The following is a 16,281-nucleotide window of genomic DNA, read 5'->3' as shown; positions in this document are numbered from 1 at the left end:
GGCCCAGTCTTGTTTCCCCAAAGCTACCAACTTCTTGGAAGGGGTACAGGTATGGTCCTCTTCACTCTCTCTAGCCAGGCAGTTGGTTCATGTGTGGGAATTTTTCTACTTTTAAGGTTTTCTCTTTCTTGAACCTGTTGGTATACCCAAAGCAAAGCCAGCCAAACGCTCTTTGGCTGAGTGGAGAGTCTGCTTGCACAGTGATTGAAGATCACTGTCCACTTCCGTCTGTGACTAAGGAGAGAGCCCACCCAAATAGGACAATGCATCACTTACTATACACTCCCCACTGCCCTCGGTGGTTGAGGCAAGAGCCCACACAAACAGAGCTACAAAAATACCAGCCACCGAATCACCAGCTTCTTAGACATAATGACAAATATAGACTAAAAACCAAAGGATGTGTAAATCATTTATGTATGCATAAACAAATATATACATATACATAAACTAATGGCAATTAAAACCAAATCAGAATTGCAAAACTAATATCAGGTTAAACAGAGGTCAAGGCAAAATCTTTCAAGAGAAACAAAAAGGACCATTACATAATGAGTAAGGGAAAATTGAACAAGAAGGCTTTACTATAATTAATATGTGGATTCAATGAATAAGAGCCAAAATACATTAATCAAACTCATCTAAAGTTGAAGACAGAATAGCAAGATATTTTAATATACCACTCTCAAGGAAGAAAAGACAATTGAGAAAGAAACTCAATGAAGCGAGAGAAAAACTCTACTACACAATCAACTTGGTCTCCTAGATACATACAGAATGGTTTATTCAATAACAGAACATTATTTTCCATCAAATATGTACCATGCTCTAGAATCTACCACATGTTAGGTCACAGAACAAGGCTTAATGCATTTGAAAACACTTAGCTATTACAAGCCATTTTCCCAGACCAGGAGGCTATGGAATTAGAAATTGATAATGGGAAAATGAAGGGTGGGAGCATTTAATTGATGATCACGGTCCTGCTGAATGCCTGCCTCACGAAGTGATTTACTGATTATATAGGTGCTACAGCAACATGTGATGAAGAAAGCAGAGTGTGGAGTAACTGGAAAGTATAGCATCTGGGGCCTTAAAGCTTGTCTTAAAATAAGCAGTCTTCTAATCAGGAAGAAGCACGCCAGCCTACCTGAGACAAGAATTGTGAGCAGTAAAAAACACACCTGCAGGAGGAAACAGCATTAGAGGCCAAGTTCTGCATATTCCGTTTGCAGAAGTATTTGAATGGCAGTACAATCCAAACCCTGTTCTCAGGATCCCCCCTGCATAAGTCTCAGATGAGTTCCCCAAGACTGTGCACCAAGGATGAGAAAGGCTTTGTTATCAGACAGAATATGCTGTCCGAACTGATTACTGCAGTTGCAATTAGGTCAAAAGTGGATCTCTCCCTTGATACAATGTATCATTCTTCCAATTTTTAAAATATTTTCTACTTTATTTTAGATGGAGGTTTTTCTCTGTTATATTCTCATTGTTGGGCTAATTGTTTGTGCTTTATTTTGATTGCATATGGTTTTTCCTGTATTAGAAACCCAGAATAGAGACCACAATGTAACTGAGTGTTCTAAATGGGACTTGGCAGGGCACATGGACAGAAAAGGGAGAGCTAACCTGAGTACACGGTAGAAGAACTATCTTGGGATTTATTGTGTCGATGGCTGTACAGCTTTTATAAATGTGACTGAACTGGTAAAATGTATTATATGCATTGTGTTAGTCTGGGTACTCTAGATAAACAAATCCATAGAAACTCATGTATAAGAGAGAGTTTTATAAAAAGGTCAAGTGCGCATCAAGAAAACATCCCAACCCAGTGTTGCCCAAGCCCACAAGTCCAACATTAACCCATTAACTCATATGTCTGACACCAATCCAAAAAGTCCTCCTCCATCTCACAAAACAGATGCAATGTTGCTGCCAGGCGAGAAGCTGGGTCAGTGAACATGTAAGCATCTCAGCAGGGTTCTCCACACGGCTGCTCCACCACCCAGGGCTGCATCGGGGTAGGTCCATGTGCCTTCTCCTCAGGGATGTCTTGAAGGAAGTGAGCCTTGCCAGCTGAAGCAGGGAACTGGCTAAGGCAGCTGCACTCTGGTCTGACCATCAGAGAGCAAGAGACCTGAGAACTAGAAAGACCAGGCTCACCAAGCCAATTATCTCTCAGCCTTTCAATTAACCCCACATGTGTTTATTAACCAGATTGGCACAATAAAATTTATCTATATCAAACACGAATGATTTGTTAGTGAAACTATGAAAAAAATGAACTAATTAATTTGTTTAAAGTACTTCTTGGAAACTGAACAACACATTGTTTAAAAATATGGGTAATTGAAGAAATACAGAATGAAAATTTTAAATTCCTTGAAGCAAATAAGAACTAAAATACAATATTTCTATCACTTGGAACACAGCTAAAGCAGTACTTAGAAGACATTAAGTACTTAGAAGACTTAAATACATGACCAAAGAATAGAGAACCAAAATTAACATCTTAACCCAACATTGTCAACAATCAAAACAAGGTAAACCTTCAGCTTCCAACATGAAATAAATAATTAATATTAGAATAGAAATAAATGATTGGATAGTATAAAAAAACAAGAGGAGAAAATCAATAAAAAAGAAGCTGGTTCTTTGTAAGGATTAACAAAACTGGAAGACCATTGGGAAATTTAAAATGGTAAAAAAAAGGACAAAATATAAATACCAAGAATAAGAGACTAAAGGTTTAACATCACAATGGAACCAAATTAAATTAAAAATACAAAAGCATATTAATGCTATAAAAGACAGTGTTCCATCAAATTCTAAAACTTAAATGCAATGGAAATTTTTCTAGTAATTCCCTGTCTACCTAAATTAACACAGACTGTAGAAAAACTCAGCAGACCCGTAACATAAGAAGAAATTGATTTGGTCATTAAAGTATGTCACTGGGAAATTCTACCAAGCATTCAGAGGACAACTGACACCAATTCTACATAAACCATTCCAGAACATTAAAAAGGATAGCAAACTACTAAAATTCATTCTGTGATGTGAAAACAACTCTGATACCGAAATCAGCCAAAGACATTGCCAGGAAAGAAATACTGCACACCAATATTCTTCATGCAAAATTCCTCAACAAAATCTTAGCCAATAAAATATAAAAAAAATAATGTATCGCTAACAAGTGGGCTTCATTCCAGGTATAAAAAGATGGCTCAGCATTAAACAAACATTGTAATCTATCATATAAATAAAACAAATAATAAGAGCTACATCATTGTAACAATTGATGTAGAAAACACATTTGACAAAACCAAACACACATCCTTGATAAAAAAACAACTCAGCCAAGTAGAAATAAAAGGGCAACATCTCAACATAATAAATGTCATATATGAAAAGCCAACATCTAATAGCTCAGTCAACAGGAAGAAATGGAAAACATTGCCCTGCACAGAGCTGATAGCCAATGATATCCTTTATCATCATTCCAATATGATATTGGGTTGGAAGCCTTAGACAAAGGTATCAGACAACAGAAATAAATGAAACATCTAAATTGACATGGACGAAGTAAAACACTATTTGTAGATATTTATATATATAGAAAATCCCGAGGAGTCAATTAAAAGCTATGAGAAAAAAAGAGAAAGATTTTGCAGTCTGTAGAAGGATACTAGATGACATAAAAAAATCAATCAGATTCCTATATCCTAAAAGCTTTGAAAAAGAAATAAGAATTTTTAAAAGCACCATTTACAATAGTGACACAAAAATTTAAATTCTTAGAAATAAAACTAAACAGAGAAACAAAAGAATTGTATAAAGCAAACTACAAAACATTTCTATAAGAATGCCTGGGGCTTAAGTGGAGAGCAAATGTTTTGAGAATGATGAGGGCAATGAATGTACAAATGTGCTTTACACAATTGATGTATGTATGGATTGTGATAAGAGTTGTAAGAGCCCCTAATAAAATGATTAAAAAATAAAAAACAAACAAATAAACAACAAAAACAGTCCTAATGGTCAACAAACAGACCTGGAGCTATTTATTTTAAAAAGAAGCATATATATATATATATATACATATATATATATACATACATATATATACATACATATATATGAATATTCTATGCTGTGGATAAAAACCTTAACCTTGTGAAAATGTCAACACAATTTAAGCAATCTATAAACAAAACAATTCCAATCCCATCCCAGGAATGTTCTTTAAAGAAATGAAAAACTAATCAGAAACCTTATATGACTAAGAATGAGACCAAATAAGCAAACCACTACTTAAAGAAGAGAAAATAGCAGGCTTTTCACTTCGGAATCTCAAAATCTATAATATAATCAATATAGTCAAATCAGCCTGATAGATACATAAACCAACAAAGACCAATTCGTAGAACAGAACAGTGAATTTAGAAATGAAACCCTCTACCTACAGATAACTGATTTTTGACAGAATACATTAAATGAAGAAAAGAGTATCTCTTCAACAAATGATATCAGAAAAAATTAATATCCATTTGCAAAACACCGAAACAGTACTCATACATCGCCACATATACAAGAATAAATCCAAACTGGATTAAACATCTATATTTAAATCCTAGGAGTATAAGATTGTCAATGAGAAAACAGGAACCCACAGTTAGGGTCCTTATTCAGGGCAGAAACAAAATGCCAACATAGCAACAACAACAACAAACCTTCAGAGAAGAAGACAAAATAGAATGCTGTGCCCTTCTAAAAATAAGACACTCATGTGCATAAAAAGACTTCATCAAAAGAATAAACAGAGAACACACAGAGTAGGGAAATTTGGGGGGGGGCAATGATACAGTGGTGAAGGTACTAATATAAAAAATCTATAGAAAACTGAAGCACCTCAACAACAAAAAGGTGACTAACCCAAATGGGCAGAGGACATGAACTCACAGGTTGCCAAAGAAAATCAACAGCAGATGACAAACTGCTTACAATCACTAGCCATGTGTGAGAAGCAAATCAACACGACCACAAGACCCCACCTTATACTGACATTGATGGCACAGTTCAAAACAGAAAATAACAAATCCTGGAGAGGCTGCAGAGAGATTTAAACACTCATGTACTACTGGTGGGACCACAAACTGTGCAACCTCTGTGGAAAGTAATATAGTGCTTCTTTCAAACAAGAGGACTACATATACCACATGACCCAGCAAACCTTTTGCAGTGTCTAAACCCTAAAGAAATAAAATCTATAGCAAGAACAGATCTATGCCCATTCATTTTCCTCAGCTCTATGCAGAATAGGAAGAAGACAGAAACAAGCTAAATGTCCACTAGTGGAAGGATGATAAATAAAATTTGGTACATACCCACAATGGAATACGATGCACCATTAAAGAATAATGAAGACCTTTTGAGGCACCTTATGACACAGACAGACTTGAGAATATTATATTGAGTTAGTCAATCACAACATGAAAAATATTGGATGAGACCACTTTTATATAGGAAAAATCAAAACAAAGGTTTTCATATCTTTTCAGGGGCAATGACTTATTTAATGTAGCTAGAATAGCCAATATTTCTGTAACTTCTACCAAACCATGTCTTTCTGCAGGGGTCGGGTAAGAAGGTGAGGGAAGAGCCTGGTTAGATGTATCTGTAAGTAATTGTTTGGAAGATTCATTGTGATTGTCATGCTGCTGGGTGTAAAATGAGCCCTCTAGGGAGGGATGTCACTACTAGCAAGCTCTTGGAACGTGGAGGGCATCCTCTGGACCTTCAGATCCCTGTATGGTAAACCTCTTCAGTCTAGTAGACAGCTGGGACAAGAGTGACAAAGGAGCAGCATCAGTAACAGAACCAGGAGCCAGAGCCTGAGACACAGCGGGGGTCTTCCCAGGCCACAGAGCAAGGAAAGCTGAATGTCTTTGGGTGGAAGCTAAATGGAGTAGGTGTTTTGGGCACTTAGTTCCAGGACTTGGGTTCAGTGACGCAGGGAGCTCTGTTGTACATAAGGTTCCTATGAGTGGCAACTACGCGAGGACACCTAGAAACAACCATCGTCACAGGTTTATAAAAATATACTCCTAGATTTTCTACTGATATGTCTGCAGGGGTGTTTTAAAATTTGCTTTTTATTTCATTTGACATTTTATTTCAGTCAACTAAGAGCGGTAAAATTTTCTGTTTGTCCAAGTGGGTATAACTTTCCATCTATTTTAAAAATAATACTCCACTCTTAGTACACATGGCATTTTAAGCATAAGAGCTACACACTTTACCTTATCTCATGTCTCATATCCAACACCGCGTACTACTTCTATGACTCGAATACTCTGTTCAAGCTACCATGTGCTTACCGGAACAACTGCATTAATGTAGTCTTTTTTCTCTATTCTTTTTAAACCAAGCAGAATAACCTCTAAAAATGCAAATCATATAAAATTTCCATAGCAAATATTATCTATTGATTTGTCTATTGGGATGTACTCAATTTTGACAGTATATTGGGATGTACTCAATTTTGACAGTATATTGGGATGTACTCAATTTTGCCTTAGTTCTTGTCAGTGTGAGATCATTGTGGGAAGACTGTCTTCTTCAGAAACAGGATCTAGAACATATTTGAAGTACAATCATGATTTTGAGTTACCCAGCAAATCCATTGAACTAAGAGATGACACATCTCACATATTTAACAGAGTGTATGGATGGATCATGTATTATGCCCATTTATATTTAATCATGAAATATTGTATAGTCTCTGTAAATGGAGTCCTTTCCCACTGTGTTTCTTTCAAGTCTTAGAAGGTATCTGTAAAAATTGTTTTAATAAGATTCTAATTAAAAGAAAAAGATCAGTTTTTTTGTATTTAGTTACCTACTTGTTAATAAAAAATAATTTTCCAGAACCTCTAGAAATTGGGGCTTAGCTATAAATTAGGACATCTGTAAGTCAAACATTTCCTATATTCATACCCACAAGGTTCATGGTCACAATATATACTAACTATAAACATACTACAGGTAAACTTTGTGTTGGCATCAAAAGATAATTTTCAATGTAGTTTGTATAGGTAATAGATTAGAAGTAAATGTTGAAAAGAAAAAACTTGGAAGTAATAAAGCTTGGCCATGGGAACGTGAATATCTGTACACATTTCATGTAAACTCAAGCCATTTTAGCAGAAATAGGATGTAATCTTTGATGTTTAATTCAAACCCATGGTAAGCAGGTTTCAGTGGAGCTTACAGGTGAACAAGACAAGGAAGAAGGAATCCAGAATCCACTTCTGAAAACTGTGTGAACAGAAGCAGAACATTGTCTGATCTAGTACTGAAAGATGAGCCCATCATTTTTCAGGTTAGAAGGTACTCAAAATATGACTGAGGACTAGTTGCATACTTCATGGAAAGTCAACCTTGAGGGGATGAGGTAAAGCTTTGGGGTCTTCATTAGCTAGAGTTACGTCTAGTCCTAACGATTATCAGTTAACGTAATGACTCACATCAGACTTCCGTCTCTTATTTATTAAAACAAAAGAAAAAACACTGCTGTAAGCATAGCATCTGCATTGGATATCTCTTTTCACTGTAAGAGAACGGCTCTGTCTCTAGGAAGCTGGAAAATGCGATTTGATCTGTGGGATGCTTGCATTTGTGGGAAAATAAAATAGTGTCCGTTTTGCTGCACCCATTAACTAGGTAAAACATTTATTAATAAAACTAACGAGATGCCATCCATAAACTATCACCCCAAGTTACATGGGAAAGAAAAAAGAAAAAGATGTAACATAATTAAGTTTTGTTTGTTTTTCTCAGTTCATATTGGACACTGAACAACTCTAAAAAAGAGAAAAGGTTTGTGTCATATTGGGCACTTCTGTGCCAGGACTCTTTAATACATGTTCTTATTTTATACTTATATCATTCCTAAGAAAATGGAACTATAGTCACCATTTTATAGAGAGAATACTGATATTGGCAGATTAATTTATTGCGTATTATTATTGGTAAGCTGCAAATTCCATGTTTCCCTCATTAAACAAGTGAGCAAAGTGATTTAAAAGAATTCATATACATTTCATAACAAGAGGAATTGTTTCTCTTACACAATTTTCAAGGACGTGATCAATAATTAGGTTAAAATAAATGCTATTATTAAATTTCATATATTTACTTTTTTTTTAACTTTTTCCACGATTGTATAATTTCCTGGCCTAGATAACTTAGGTTCTATTAAATGCTCTATTAAATAGCAAATTGTTTCATACATAAAGTTTATTTTCTCCACTAGATTGTGCTTGATTATTATAATTTATATTTAATTCATGTATTTTCAGTGCATAGTCAATTGTTATATTGCCATCAGATTATCAATATTGCTGCAACAAATATTCCAAATCAACATTCATATGGTTGATTTTAAGATGAAAATTTGTTTTTGAGACAGAAGATACATACATAAAAATATATATCTTAGCTACCATCTTAAATTCTTCTAAAGAATAAATGTGAAATAACTTCCATGTAATCAACTTAATAATCCAAATGAGAAAAAAGCTTAAAATACAGGCTTTTTGCTGGAAAAAAAATTCAGGGAAACATAAATCTTAGGATAGGATTGATTATAGGATGGTATGATTCTGTTACCCAAAATGTGAACAACAAAATAAAAATATAAAACTCAGTTATGAATATATTTATAATAAACTCAGAGTTACTCTTTAAATTTGTTAGAAAATTACAAGTCATAGTAATAGTGATCTTAGCTCAGTTACTGTATTTATTGTTTTTCTTAAACTTATTCTTTCCTAAAGCCTTACAAGGACCCTATAAGATTACATTTATTACTTCCAATACTATGATGATGAAACTGGATAAGGGAAATTAAGAAGTTAGTTTAAGGTTACATAGCGAGAAAGTGACTAATTCAAAATTCAAACTCACATATTGTTTCTTAACCTTAATCTTTAAATTTACATTTTATCATCTGGAATACCTAATTTTTTAGAAGTGGAGAGAATACAAATAAAACACCAATTATCTGAGAAAAAATTTAAAGAGAATAATTGAAAAATGGACTTCGATCAATAATGTGTAAATCATAAATGGATGTAGTTTTATACAGCGAGATAGGAGAAAGAAGGATGGACATGACTCTGACCCTGACAACCAGTCAAAAAATTCTAAATCTTTGACTGCTGGTGTTAAATTTAGAACATCTATGCTTCTGACCTGTTTTTCTTCTACTTCCTTTACTTTTTCCTGTATATATCTTTATTAGCATAAAACCAAGGAAGAACTTGGATCTTTGGAGCAGTAATGAATAATTGGCTGATTTCAATACCATTACTATGTATAGAAATCAATAAATTTTCATCTAATATAAACCCACAGCAATATTCCATATTTCCATAAAGCGATAGTTTTTTAAATTGTGGGTCTAAGAATGTTGATGAATTACTTAACCCATTCAGTTTTTCCTCATTGCTTAGGAGATTATCTTCATACTCCTTAGAAGAGAGCTAATTGCACAGGATCTGAAATAAGCGAACGGGTTTAAATCACAAATCTACATTTTCAAAATGGATAATTTTGAGAAAACTATAAAACATCTCTAAGCCTCAGTGCCTTCATCTGTAAAATGAGGATTCTAGAAAATAGTACTTATTGCCTAGATCTATTGTCATAGTTGTAAATTACCATAGACATCTGTTAACTGCTTAGCATAAGCACCAGAACAGTCAGCAACCCAACAAATAGGTGGTTATTATTGTTAAGGCTGCGCATTATTCACCAACTGGTCTCCTCGCACCTTTACAATTCTTGACTAACGTTCATTGGTCGCATTCAACAGCCATTTTCAAGCCACGTCATTTAAGTTCACATTTCTATGGGTTGTTGTTTGCCTTTTTCCAGAATTCTCCTCTTCACAATCATCACACTGTTCTTCACGTGTTGAAACGCGGCAACGTTTTCTTTCAGACGCCAATTCAGCTATTGCCTCCTTTTGAGAAACATGAACATGTAGGGTGTCCGCTGTCTTGAATTCGGCTGCCTTTAACACAGTGGAGTATGTCTCTTAGCCTGTCCCGTAATGGGAAGGCAACATTTTGGAGTTTCTGTTCTTTCCATTAAAGTCATACTTATATTTCTCACTACCAAAAGCATTTTCTACCACAGTGGTTGGAGTTAAGCATTTGATTAATGAAAGTAAATGAAGCAAACCATGCTATTACTAAGTCTATATTTATCTGGTAGTACTCACAACTCAAATTATGGAGTAGTTTGAATTGTAGTCATCCTTCCCTAGATCACCTATGCATGTTAAACAAACAAAAGAATTATTTGAAGGCACTAAAGAGTGATACAGGCAAAGACCAGTAAGATTTTCAGGTGGCCCCATCTTGACAGAAGGGAATTATATAGTTTGATATGTACTTTTATTACCATATTTACTTGCATGTAGCTAATTACCCTGGGAGCATTTCCCTGCCTGTATGACATAGGGGAGTTTGAACTCAAGCAAAACTCATCATCTATTGGCTTAATATCTCAGTAGACATCATAGATATCATTTGGGGATGGAAATTGAAGGGGGGAAACGTAGAAGTCATTTAGGGCTGGAAATTGAAGGGGAAAAATGTAGCCACGGAGGGACCTAACTAAAATCTATTCATATTACCTTCCTCAAAACCATACCTAACCTCTAAAGTGCATATGCACAGACTGTAAAGAACCCAAAAGAGATTAGCGTTGGCAAATCTAAAAAAAGATGAGTATAGATTTCATCTGTTGCTCACCAAAGGAAGATAGTGTGAAATATGAATCCTATTAAGGGAGATTGGGTATCTACGAAAGCCCCAAAAGGGCTAAATTATAAGAGAAAACATGATAACCTGGGACTGATAATATTCCTGAGACTGAGAGCAAACCAAAATAGATGAATGCTTATAAAATGTGAAGCCTTCCACCATATGTTCAGGATGATCTATCTGTAATTTAACTTCCTGCCAGAACAAATCAGCACTCTTCTTATAAAAAATAACAGAGTGCACAGTATTGAGAATAATTCTTCCACAATGCTCATATACAGTAAAATATTACTAGACATGTAAAGAAGTAAGAAAAGTTAAGTCACAGTAAAGAGGAAAATGTATCAATAGAAAGAGACCCACAAATTGAAGCAAGATGTGATGACCAATCTCTACATAAACCAGGAATATTAAGCCAAGATGAAGAGGAAAACTACTAATAGTAAAAGGGCCCAATCCATCAGAAAGACACTATTATTTTAAATGGGCATGCAAGCAGCTAACCACAGAGCCTTAAATTTCCTGTAAATTGGACTAAACTAGAGATAAAAATAGACACACCACTATCAAGAGATTTAACATCTTTTTCTTAGTAAGTAATGAAATATCAATTCAAAATGCCTATAAAGTTCTATATTTGAACGGCATCATTTCAACATTCATTTAGCTCTTCTTGATTTAATTCACACTCCTAGGACAGTACATCCAGCAACTATAGAACATGTGTTTTGTTCATTTGTACCCAAAGTATTCAACAAGATATACCACATATTAAAATGCTGTGTGGGTCAATATATGTAAAAATAACAAATCGTATAGCCCTGATGGCATACTGCTTATGCCTTAGGCTGCTAGCTGCAAAAACATCGGTTCAAAAGCACTAGATGCTCCACAAGAGAAAAGAAGGCTTTCTACATCCATAAAGTTGCAGCCTCAGAAACACACAGGGGAAGTACTACCCTGTCTTACAATCACTATGTGTTGGAAACAACTCAATGGATTTGGGTTTTGGGTTGTTTTTTTTTTATGAGTTCATATCATATGTTCAGTAACTAATTATCTAGAAACTCCCAAAGACTCGGAAAGTAGGCAGTAAAAATTTAAAATTCCATCAATAATGAAATCCCAAGATAAATATAAAAGTATTGGGATGGATTACAATGCAAATAAAACTTGGAAAATTGATGAAATGTAGTTAAGCATTGAATAGATCAGTGTTTCTCAACCTTCCTAATGGCACGGCTCTTTAATTCAGTCTCTCATGTTTGGTGACCCCCAACATAAAATTATTTTCATTGCTATTTCATAACTGTCATTTTGCTACTGTTATAATCATCATGTAAATGTCTGATATGCAGGATATATTTTCATTGTTATAAATTGAACATAATTAAAGCATAGTGATTGATCACAAAAACAATATGTATTATATATTGTGAAATATTTCTTTCTAATGACAAATCAATGAAATTTTGTCTAGAAGCATGGTGTAGCATGGGTAACAGTCTTCCCTCTGGGTACTGGTCTGTGGGAGCCTCTGCATGTGGCTGACCCGCCTGGAGATGGATAGAGGAGGGGGTGTCTGTCTTCCTAAGACCATCGGAAATATGTCTTAGGCGACCCCTGCGAGAGGGTCCTTTGACCACCCCCCAAAAGGGTCGCGACCCACAGATTGAGAATCGCTGGAATAAATGGAATATGATAAGCTTAAATGTTAACACTAGAAAAAATAAAAGGAAAAAATTGTAAACCCAAATCCATAATATCCACAACCACTATTTGACAAAAATTTTCAGCAAATTTGCTTTCTTATACTTCAGTCATATTATTCAAAATAAAATCCATTCAGACCCAGATCCCTAAGGTTCATATTTTCTTCTCAAATAAATCATAATGTCAAGCTTAACATTCTCCCAGCAGTCAAATGATTCTAGAAGGATGAAGCAACATAGAAATGAATGAAGAAACTCCAGGGAAGGAACACCAGTTTGCGTTCATCCCTCTCTTTCTCCCCTTACTGCCCTTACAGGATCTCACCTAAATATCTGTGTAGCACATGCATATACTTGCATGCATGCATGCATGCATACCAATATGCAAACATTTATGCTTTTCAAAGTAACATGTAATAACATAATCTTTGCAATAATGAAAGTACTTATCATGGTGTCATAAGAGTATTTCTGCATCACTTAAAATGTGAGTTAATTTGCTGCTATCCATTGATTAAAATAGACAAACCAGGGAGTTAGTATTTGAGCCTACTTTCAATCAAACATTCTGCTGTTTCTTCCTTCTAAATATAACCTCAAAAGACGGAAGTGTCTTTATGTAGCTAGTCTCTGGTATTGAAAGCATATCTGACATAGACTCTTCTGTATCCACATGTGGGGCTGCCTTTACTGAAATGACAACCGTAGAGCAAGATTTATAACTCTTAAAGCATCCTGGTCAGCAGCTTGAAAGCATCACCCGCTGTCTGGGACAACATGCGGGTTCGACTTCTGGAAGAATTTGTAGGCTCAGAATCCCACACGGGCGGTTCGAGTCTGTCCTGTAGGGCCACTATGAGGTGCAGTCGACTCTGTGAAAGGTAGATTGTGATTTTTTTCTCTAGTGTGACCAAAGAATCTCAGAGGTAATGAGTGGCACTATCCTCTACTTTTTTTCTGACCACGGCTTTTATAGACACAATCAGTATTTTGATCTCCTTCCGTTTAAACAAGAAGCACCTCACGGCAGGGATGAACTTGAATAACGTTATGCTGAATGAAATTAGTCAATCACAAAGGAAAATATTGTCTGAGACCCTGTTTTAAGGAAAACAGCAACAAGACAAATACTTTCCTATCGAAGGGAACAGCCTTTGGAGGTTACCAAGCGGGGGTGCAAGTGAAGGGAGATGACACAATGAGCTAGATAGAGGGTTTACAGATATTAACAGCGGTAAAGGAGGTGAGAGCAATACAAAAGAGGGTGAAGAGAAGTCAAAGGAGGTGAGGTACAGTAGGTTTACTCCATCCACATAAATAGTCAACTCTACTGTCGGGCTTGCCTTCTGGCATTGTATCGGACAGTATTTTACTGCTACTCATAGGTTTCCAGTGGCGAATCCCTCAGAATAGGGCTGTCCATGCCTTCTTCCAAGTCTGTTCTTCCTCAGAAAGTGCCGCTGAATCCTGTTCTATATGGGTAACCCTACAGGTATTTAAAATATTATCAGCATATTTTCTAGTATTGAAGCAACATAAAATTCATGATAGTACAACAAACTGATAATAGTGGAAGAACTATATATCTGTATGTATATATACATACACACAGGTATATATGTACATGTATATATACACAAATGTATATATGTATATACACACACATGTATATCTCTATCTCTATATATATTTGACAAATAAGAGTTGTGGCACAAATAGATGTATATTGATGTTCACGGTATCATTTTCACAATGGAAAAAAGATAGAAACTACTTAACTGCACATCAATGCATGAATGGATAAATAAACTCTAGGTCGTATGCGCAATGGCAATAGGTACTTACACACAACAGAAATAATGCAATGTTAAAGAATCATGTGGGATCTGAAACATTGCATAACATGGATGGGCCTGGAGGATATTATATGAGTTGAATAAAAGTTATATGAAACCCCTATCAAAGAAAGCCTGGAACATATGTATATACAGAAACATTGAATGTTAGCAGAGGTGAGAGGTGAAGACAGAGAGCAATAGCGCACTAGAGAGTAAACAGTTATTAATTAATGTGAAGGAAAAGGTAATCTGAAAAAAAAGGTAGAACTGTACACTACATGACTAGAGCAACAGAAGACACAGAGAAGTGCACAAGAGTCAAAAACAACACAGGTAAATACGATTAAATGGTAGCAACATAATCTATGAGTACCCACCTAGACAAGTATACAAACTAAACAGGTGAATAACACTACAGACGTACATTTAGCGGAGACTATGTCTAAACAGCTGTTTGCATGTGTTGCAATATTTCAGAGTACGTAGTAGAGCAAATAAGAGACACAATATGTCAACTTCTTAGGCATAAGCAACCACCACGAAACAATGTCATAGTGAACTTGGGAGGCTAGAGCAACAGTCTTGAGGAGGGTCTAGGTCAATTGGTTAACATAACTCATGAAGACAGTGTTCTCCATCCCACGGTGATATCAACTGGGGTTTTTAAAGCTGACAAGAGGCCATTTAAGATGCACATGTTGCTCTTTTCCAGTCTAATTTAAAGAAGAATGAAGCAATTCAAAGACCCAAAGAAACAAGTTACCCAGAAAACTAATGGACCATGGGAACTATAACCTAAACTACCCAGGACCAGAAGGTTAGTTACGGCCCAGCTACCACTACTGAGCACGTTGATTGGGAAAACAGAAGGTTTAAGGTCCTGGAGAGACTTGAAGAAACGTAAAATAAAACTCAAATCATATAAAAAGACTGGACTTACTCATCTGATACAAAATGGTAGAACTGCTTCGAAAACTTTAGACACCTTCACACCTGGTAATGGAGAACAGACAGACCTATGAAGTAAACAGTAACATTCCTAAAGACACTTTTCCATATAGCCATCAGTGACACAAGACCAAAAGACAGTATTTGTTCCCAAACAAATCTTGGAATGCAGGAGGAAGCAGGAAACGTGGGTTAATGAATATGAAAGAACCCAAGGAAAAAATAAAAATAATGCCATTACATTTAAAAGTAGTGCTACTGATGCTATAAAATATAATATGCCAAGTTATTGAATAAAAAAACAATTGATTCGGAAAACTTTCTGTGTTAGTCTGGGTTGATTAGAGAAACAAATCTAAGGAGATGCTCATATGTTTATAAGAAAAAGCTTTGTATAAAGAGTAACTGTATATTAAGAAAATATCCCAGCCCAGTCCAGGTCAAGTTTATAAGTCCGATATTAGCCTATATGCCTGATACCAGTCTATAAGTTGCCCTTCAGACTCACACAATACATGTAATGACACGGAATGCAGGAAGATCACAGGCCAGTGGGTGGACAGTCTTTTTGGTTCCAGTGATGGTGGAAGCATCTTAGCACTGGTGTGGGTCTCCAAGTGACTCGCCCAGTTCCAGGACTCTGGCTCTATCAGCACAGCTTCATTCATGTGTCTTGTCAGCAGGAAGATGAAGCAGAAAGTCTGTGTGTATCTGGCCTCCACTGAACTATTTATTTCTATGGTGCTTCCAAATGAGGTCATCAAGCTGTGAACTGATTGACAGGCTAGACTCCATCCCTTCTCAAGTTGACACCAGATGATGTAACTAGCATTCTTTCACTGAAATCTCAGTAAACAAAAATAAAATATCCTAATGTTACACTCATCACGTATAATATTCAGCATTTATCAGTATATATTATTTGTTTTAAAACTGTTTAGA

The sequence above is a fragment of the Tenrec ecaudatus genome, chromosome 2, assembly GCF_050624435.1.
Source record: "Tenrec ecaudatus isolate mTenEca1 chromosome 2, mTenEca1.hap1, whole genome shotgun sequence".
NCBI lineage: Eukaryota > Metazoa > Chordata > Mammalia > Afrosoricida > Tenrecidae > Tenrec > Tenrec ecaudatus.
Note: the sequence above shows the minus strand (reverse complement) of the source record.